The sequence below is a fragment of the Hippoglossus hippoglossus genome, chromosome 19 (assembly GCF_009819705.1).
Source record: "Hippoglossus hippoglossus isolate fHipHip1 chromosome 19, fHipHip1.pri, whole genome shotgun sequence".
Taxonomy (NCBI): Eukaryota; Metazoa; Chordata; class Actinopteri; order Pleuronectiformes; family Pleuronectidae; genus Hippoglossus; species Hippoglossus hippoglossus.
The window spans coordinates 2,732,422-2,740,816 of record NC_047169.1 but is presented as its reverse complement, the minus strand read 5'-3'; positions in this window follow the sequence as shown (position 1 = coordinate 2,740,816).

The window sequence follows — 8,395 nt, the reverse complement described above, 5'->3', positions numbered from 1 at the left end:
GCGCTGGTATTTGTTACAGTGATTCCTGCTTCACTGGCTCCACACTTCACACAAAGATCGTTCTCAATATAACAAAATGAGCCTCGGGAACAAGCTATAAAAATGACAACTGGCTCAAAATGTCCACCATTGTACAGAAAACACCTTTTATCCCTGCGATTGAATGATTTTTATATTTTTGTCCTTTGCACATACTTGTTACTTTTCACAACAACCCAGAAACCCAATGCCCCCCGGCCACGTGCTGTCGCGTCAAACACAGCTGAGCAATCAGCACCTTTATTCTCTTAATATTACAACTTTATCCTTGATATCTTTTCCTCAACATCGTCCTAGTACACCGTCGTACCTTCATGCTGAGGATTGGTAGTTGATAAAGTCACAGTTATTATAGGGAAAGAAAAGAGAAAGGTCTGCAGTCCTGAATCCTAGTAAACTGCTGAACGAGGCAAACGCAGCAATTTACATTTGGAACTGAACCAGTCTCAATTTTTCTCCCTCGTAGTCTCGACTGAAATCCTCTTAATCTGTTTTAGTGCACATTCTGAACCTGCTTGTAACGCTGTGTTCTCTTGTCCTGTGTTGATGCTGCGGAGCGACTTCTGATTTATTCCTCCTCATTAGTGAGTCGTCCTCAAACTCTTCTACAATCTACTGTCACTTTTTATTCTTTGTGTGCAGAGCTTTTTATAAACAGCCTAACTTCATCCTACCTGGTTTATCTGCACTGGAGCCATTGTGCATCCATGATCAACCAGATTAGGTATTTTTTTTGTGTGTCTTATATATATATAAGTTTGAAAGATTCACTAAACTGCAGTTATGTTTTCATACTTTCCATTTCGACTTTTTCAGAGTCTGTTAATCAACCGGCACACTCTATGGTCCAAACTACTTTTCAAAATAAAAGCTCTGTAATTCCGCTCGATGTAAAGCCCTTTAGCAACAAAACAAATGTTGTGCTTTTACTTTGTAGACCAGTTGCTTAAGAGGAGGTGAATGATATGTTGAGATTGAAATAGTCAAATGGGCCGGCTGCCAGTTTCCGACCACTACTGTGGTTCATCTGAGGACCTGGGAGAAGACACGATGAACTCGGTTGAACGTATATCACTTCTCCAAATTGCACAGAATTCAATACGGCAACTACTTAGGCCCTTAAAAAAAACACGAGCCAAATGTGTGGACGACAAGATGGATGGTCCATGAGATATATATACTACAGAGTGTGTGTGTGTGTGTGTGTGTGTGTGTGTGTGTGTATGTGTGTGTGTGTGTGTGTGTGTGTGTGTGTGTCTGTGTGTGTCTGAATGAGCCACAGACCAGAGCTCCCATCCTGTTCCCGTGAAGTGAGAATTAGAGCCAAGCGCAGCATTCTGCTCCACGGCTGCATCAGCAAAATACACAATATGTTGGCTCTCAGGGACCTCGCTGGCAGAACCCGCACCCCAAAGAATATCATCAGCTTCATTATACTCTGCTTCTTTGGCTAGAATGTATCTCTCCACACAATAAATGGGGAAGAGGGAGAGAGAATTGCCGCATGATGCAAAAGGAAGAACCTGCAGTGTTGCAGTCGGCTCCTGATTCGTACTTCCAACGTTATCATCAGAATCAACTGGTTGCTGAAAAGCCCAAATGAAACTATCCCCATGAGCTGTGCCTGTATATCCTGACGTTGTTGATTATGGTTTGGATAATTACATTTTGTGTGGGATTTACTTTTTGGATACAAACTAGAATGAGTCCTTCAATTAGGCTCTTGAACTTTCACGTGTATTATTCCACCTACTGTGACCTTTTCAAACAAAGAAGAGTCCTGAAACCCTTAAAATCATATTTTGAAAAATGAAGCAAATAGCAATGTCACCTTTAGACTGAATGGCCTTTTCGATGCCTCTTCATCGTTTCTGAACAGCCCCTCTCCACTGGTCAGAAAACCCACCACAACAAAAAGGTACAACTGCTCTACTGGCAGTGGGAAAGGAGTAGAGTCGCTTCTCCTTCAAATCGAAAGGGACCAGTTGAGTTCCTCGGGGGCACCTCACATTTGAGGTATTCTGGGTGGATGTTTTCTAGGGAGGAGACCCCCGGGGTAGATCCAGAATTTACTGGAGGGACAATGCACCCCATCTGGCGTGGGAACACCCAAAGGATCCTCCAGGAGGAGAAGGAAAGCATGGCTGGGTGGAGGGATGTCTGGAACCCCCTTTTGAACCGTCAGAGGTGCGGCTCGAGTATAACATTGCCGACTTTCTGAGCAAGCCAGCAGAATTTTCAGAATGGGCGTCTCATCAGTTAATGTTTCACTCTGCAGCCAACACTTCCTGCTTTCAGAGAAGGGCCCGCGGCCCCGGCGCCCATACCGCGCCGTGGACCCGACTCTTATCGATGGCTCGTAACAGTGCCGGAGGAGTCATCGGGTTTCTCTGGCAATGTCTGTCTCAACAGGAATGGTGAGCCGTGCACGAGGGCAGCCAGATCCGCGCTCGCAAACTGCTGTGCACCGGGCATTCCAGCCAGGGATTACAGCCCCGGTGTAGAGTAACCTGTCTGACTCCACCCAGCACCACCCTCTGGACGACCAGGAAGCTCAAGCCACAGTGGAAATAATGCGATGTCACCTGAAACTATTAGGAACAAGTTCAAAGTGTGGTTCAACAGTCTAAAACACCTTAAATAACAAATTTGGGCCATTTAAAAAAATGTAAACAGGAGGAATTATAATAAATTAGTGCCTAGTGCCTATTATTGTAAAACAAATACAGACAACAAACTGTTTTGGGGATATCTTGTCGCAACATTAATCCTCCATTGTCCACAAATGACTCAAAACCACCGATGTCAAACTGGTGATGACGCTAAAGGATAAATCCTCTGGGAACCATGAATGTCTTTATATACAGGTGAGTGTACTTTCACGAATTTGAATTTCCACCTCTTGTTTTCTTACACTGCACTTTGCCTCCATCAGATTCCCAGTGTGCTGAAGCTGAACCACTTCGTATTGAAAGCATTGACAGTATTGACGTTGGAGAGGGTGTGGGTTGGAAATGACTGAACGTGGGCAGTCGTGTTACATAAGCAGCCGTCCACTTCTCTCACTAAAACAGCAGAAAAACAAAGACGCACCTCCATCTAGCAGATGTGGATGTTTTATTTCTGGGTTCATATCGTGTTGCGTTCAGGATTTTTGATTCATTAATCTCGATTATGAGCACAAACGGTCACTGTGGCAGATAAAATCACCTTTTTTAATCAAATTGTGGATCAAAAAGCAGATTCAAGCAGGTTGTTTGGTGATTTGATGCCGTCGACATCGCCGCGCTCTGCTGAGGTATCTCTCAGAACACGTCCCCCCTCCTCGGTTACGAGACTCAACCCGACGGGCTTTGAGTTACAAAGTAAAAATGTAATATGCATACCAGGATGTTGGACGCACACCCGCACACGGACGAGAGTGCGACGGCACATATGAGTTTGTCTTTCACCTCTGAGAACCCGAGTTCATCCCGGCTCAGTGTACTCAACAGGAATATCTCCACTCGATATTTAATGTGAAGCTGCACGACATCTCTCCACCTGATGACTAACTTCCTCAGCTCCAAACGGGCTCTCTCGCTTCCTCCCTCTCCCAGCGGGTCGGTGGTTGTCATAGTTACATCCATTAACACACCTGCTAAGCTCTTGGCCCCCCCCCCTGTCTCCCCCTCTCCCTCCCTTCCTCCCATTTCTGTAATCGTCACAGACACGACATGTAATGACAGCTGAGGCAGTAAAAAGAAAGTATTCATAAAGTCAAATATAATAATGAAGAGTCTCAGTGAAGGATATTTTCAATTTGTGTCGAGGAAAATTCTAAATCTAAATGCTGCAAAATAGTTTAAATGTTTGTGTGTTATTAAGTTTAATGGAATAAAAAGACTTTGATGAATGTCTGATGTCGACTGGAGCTTTTTATTCACGGCATCCTGAACTTATTTCATCCCAACAGCCCATTACACCTTAATTCATAACCTCCTGATATTATTTCATACAGATTCTCTGTGTCCCAACCAACAGGTGGAGAGAGGAAGTGACGCTTCTCTCAAAGCGACAACAGGTTGCTGTCGTTTTTTCTTTCATCATCTCTTCCCCTGATCTCTCTTTGTATCTTGTCTACTAATTCTTTTTAAATCCTTCCTACTTTATTAATCTTTACTAATCGACCTTCCCTGAAACCCGAGCCCTCACACTCCTTTTCCTTTTCACCATCTCCTCTCCTCCTCTTTTCCTTCCTTTTCTCCCCAGACTGTCTCTTCTCCACAGGATCACAGCGACAACAACAGTCGTCCCTCATCAGTCGAGCCGCCGTCTCAGTCGCGAGGTTCCAGCTCTGGTCTCTCTCTCTCTCTCTCTCTCTCTCTTTCTCTCTCTCTCTCTCTCTCTCTCTCTCTCTCTCTCTCTCTCTCTCTCTCTCTCTCTCTCGCTCTCTCTCTCTCTCTCTCTCTCTACTTAATCATTACACTCCCTCTATTCCGTCCCCTCCTCACTTCGCTTCCCTTCTTCCTTCATCCCGTCTCTCTCCTCCTCCTGTAATATTCTGGTCCTTTCTCTCGTCCCCTTCTTTCCTCTCTGCAGCACCGACTTTAATAATTCAATTACAAAAAGAATCATTAATCTCAGCGCTAATACGATGTCTCAAAAAGGACCTGGCAAGGATATTAAAAGACGAACTAAATCATGTAGACTCTGTTGTTGTCTTCTTTATCTGCTGGAAGAACCAAAAGCACCTGTTGCACAGTGTGTGTGTGTGTGTGTGTGTGTGTGTGTGTGTGTGTGTGTGTGTGTGTGTGTGTGTGTGTGTGTGTGTGTGTGTGTGTGTGTGTGTGTGTGTGTGTGTGTGTGTGTGTGTGTGTGTGTGTGTGTGTACAGGGAGACAATTAAGAACAGCTGACTAGACATAAATCTTAAGGTGCTTAGCCAGCAGCCTCTTTCACAGCAGTAAAGAACATGCACACTGATGTATGAACGCACAACAACACACACTACTGGAGCGGACTTTACGATATCAGAGGAGAGTAACAAACTGAAAAGTCTCATTTTGAAAACGAGTCGAGCGTCACTACGGGAGTCTGAAGCAAAATATCACTTAATTTGCAAAAAGACTCTCATGGATGGTTCAGACATTCAGACCACGACCAGGACGTTCATTTTGCTGGTAGTAAAGCAATGAGGACATTATAGTGGAAATGAAATTAACAAAGTGAAACGGTTCATTAACCAAAATACAACTTCTTTCGATGAACGTTAGCGAATACAGTGGCCGCGCTGACTTAGCTCGACCTCTAAGTAAACGATGTTACACAACTTGTCTTGACCAAACAATAACTTGGCTACAGTACAGGAACACCCAGCTCTGGGATGAAGCCTTATCTGGACAAAACAATTGTGTAAGCACACACACAACTCATTCATGAGAAATCGACTCCAACACGGACATTACGTCTTGTATGATGTTTTTGTGTCAGGTAGTGTTTGGTGTTGTGTTGTTTTGGTGACATAAACAAAGACAAAACACAGACACACACACACACAAGACTCCACCCACTTAGCCCGACAGCCATCGAATGTAAAAACTCTAAATGCTCACGTCTTCGTCGAGCACAAGAAAAACAACATTTTTAAAATCACCGAACGAGGAATTTACCGCATCACCATCACGACAAAAGGATGATTTCCCGTTGGCCAGGATCCATCACAGATGTAACTCAGAGAAGAACTGATGATGTCACTCTGCTGAAAAGTGTTGATTCATTTCCAGACATACAACTCTCTCTCTCCTGCACGTCTCCATCTTCTTCCTCCTCTCGTCTTCTTCTTCTTCCTCTTTTCACTTTCACCTCCCGTCCGGCTTCCCTCCTCCTTTAGCCCCTTTATGCTTTGTCATCTTTTACCTTCTCATCCTTTCATTTTCTGTTTCTCATCTCTCTCCCTCTTTCGCTTATAGCATTAACAGGCACTTAATGTCCAATTCCACACAGAGGAGGTTTCTCATCGACATCCTCACACCGCAAATAATAAAAAAATAAAAGCAACATGTACACGAGGAACATAAAAGAGTCGTCGCTCTGCACAGATCCTGGGTCTGTGACCAAATCACCAGTAAACAGAGGCTGACGGCACCAACGAGCTGATCCCACCAACAGAACCACACATGCACAACTTCCAAAGGTGTCAAATGAACACGTAAAAATCCTCCTCTGATATCAAACCACACGTATGTTTGGAAATAATCATCTCTAACTTTTTAGAAGCCCAGATTTCCTGTCTGATTGAATCTGGGCTGACACCATGTTGTTTACAAACTCAGGCTCAATCTCTCTTTTACCTTCTTTCCTTTCTTCTTGCGATGAGCCGACTTCCCCGTAGCCTTCTCTTTAACCTCCTCGCTCATCTCAGCAGCTGTGAGAGTGTGTGTGTGTGTGTGTGTGTGTGTGCGTGTGTGTGTGTGTATGTGTGTGTGTCCCAAACAGCTGTGTGTACAAGTCCAAAAAGGGGGTTTCTGTTTTTTTAATCCAGCATGGATGAGCGGAGAGTAGTGGAGTGGCGGCCCCTCTCAACGTGCACAGCGACCGACTCGCTCAGCTCCTCACACCCACTTTCACACACTCGCACTCACACTCACACACACACACTCACACACACTCACACTCACACACACTCACACACAAACACACTGTCCGTGAGGAGAGGAGCCAGCAAGGCTGCCCAGCTGGAGCGATGGAGAGACGCACATTCTCACTTTCTCTCCGTCATTGTGTATTTCAGACTCTCTCTCTCTCCTGTCTCTCTCTCCTGTCTCCCTCTCTCCCTCTCTCTCTCTCTCTCTCTCTCTCTCTCTCTCTCTCTCTCTCTCTCTCTCTCTCTCTCTCTCTCACACAGACAGACACACACGTACCTGTCTGTGGCTGTGGTTTCCTCCCACACACTCAACAAGTGAGAGCGGAGCAGCAACAAGCTACGGGGGCTTGAATATTAATAACAATCAATACCATCTTAACGACAGTGTGTGGGTGTGTCTGTCTGTGTGTGTGTGTGTGTGTGTGTGTGTGTCTGTGTGTGTGTAACTGTAGGCTAATACAACAGCTCTCTAATAAAGGAGGCGACAGTGCTTATTCGTCAGGGGGGAAGAGAATGGCTTTCCATTGGTCAAGCTGTCACCTCCACCACCTCCACCACCACCACCACCACCACCACCTCCACCACCACTTCTCCCTGATCAATAACAGAGACAGAAAAACCTCTGGTGTCAGATTACTGTGGATTCTTGCTGTGTGAGTGTGTGTGTCTGTGTGTGTGTGTGTGTGTGTTGTGAGTGGATTATGCCAATGTGAGCCCAGTACAATTAAAACTGTATCGTCCACTGAGGATTGTATCTGTTGCTGTCGCTCTCTCTCTCACACACCAAACTGAAATAAGCTTTACTGGAGTATAATGATATCTGTGTGATATCAAAGTGCAGAATAACGTGCTGTGTCACTCGGGTCTGGAGTCGAGGTTAGTCGCTGCTCTGTGTCTGTTTTTTGTGGCGAGAGACGAGCTTTCAAGTTTTGCTCCAACACTTCCTATTTGTACTGAAGAGCTCGCACTGACATCTGGTGGCCACCGCCTGCTACGACAACAACAACCTAAAATCCTCCAGCAGGATGAAACAGACGCTCTGAGGAAATTAGAATGAGAGTTGAGATCTTTAATATAAGTAAAAATAGAAATACCACAGAATGAAAACTATAAAAATGCTGTATGCAAATGTTTCTTGATATAAAAGCACAAATATCAGCAGCAGAATCTACATAAGTACTCATGAGTGTTATAATTTATCTATATCTATATATTATCGATATGTATTCGTCTCTATTTTTCTCACTGATGCATTCATGTGAAAGAAGCATTTCAAAATGTTAAGTTAAGCTACATTTAAACAATTAAAAAATCAATACTAGACAATTTATGAGATAAATATGTACAAGAAATAAACATTTTCAAGTACTATATATTTTTATATACATCCCTCATATCGGCCCCTAAAAATCCATATTGTCGGGCTCTATAGTTAAACAATATATAATTTGTCTTCTTATCTCTTTGCTGATGTATGAGCTGCTCTCAGCTTGTGTCTCGTCACCACACACTGTACTGTCGTCTGCTTCCACCCACCCCCGTCCCCGTCTCTTTGTCCAGCCCCGTCTCTCTGATACGTCTCGTCATTGCTCCGGCTACATTCAATACGACAGCCCGAAACCAAAACACACAAAAACACACACAAACACACACACACACACACACAGAGAGAGTAATGTGCCTATGAACGGATGCGTCCATGCACCCGGAGGTAACACAATACTTTTACGGC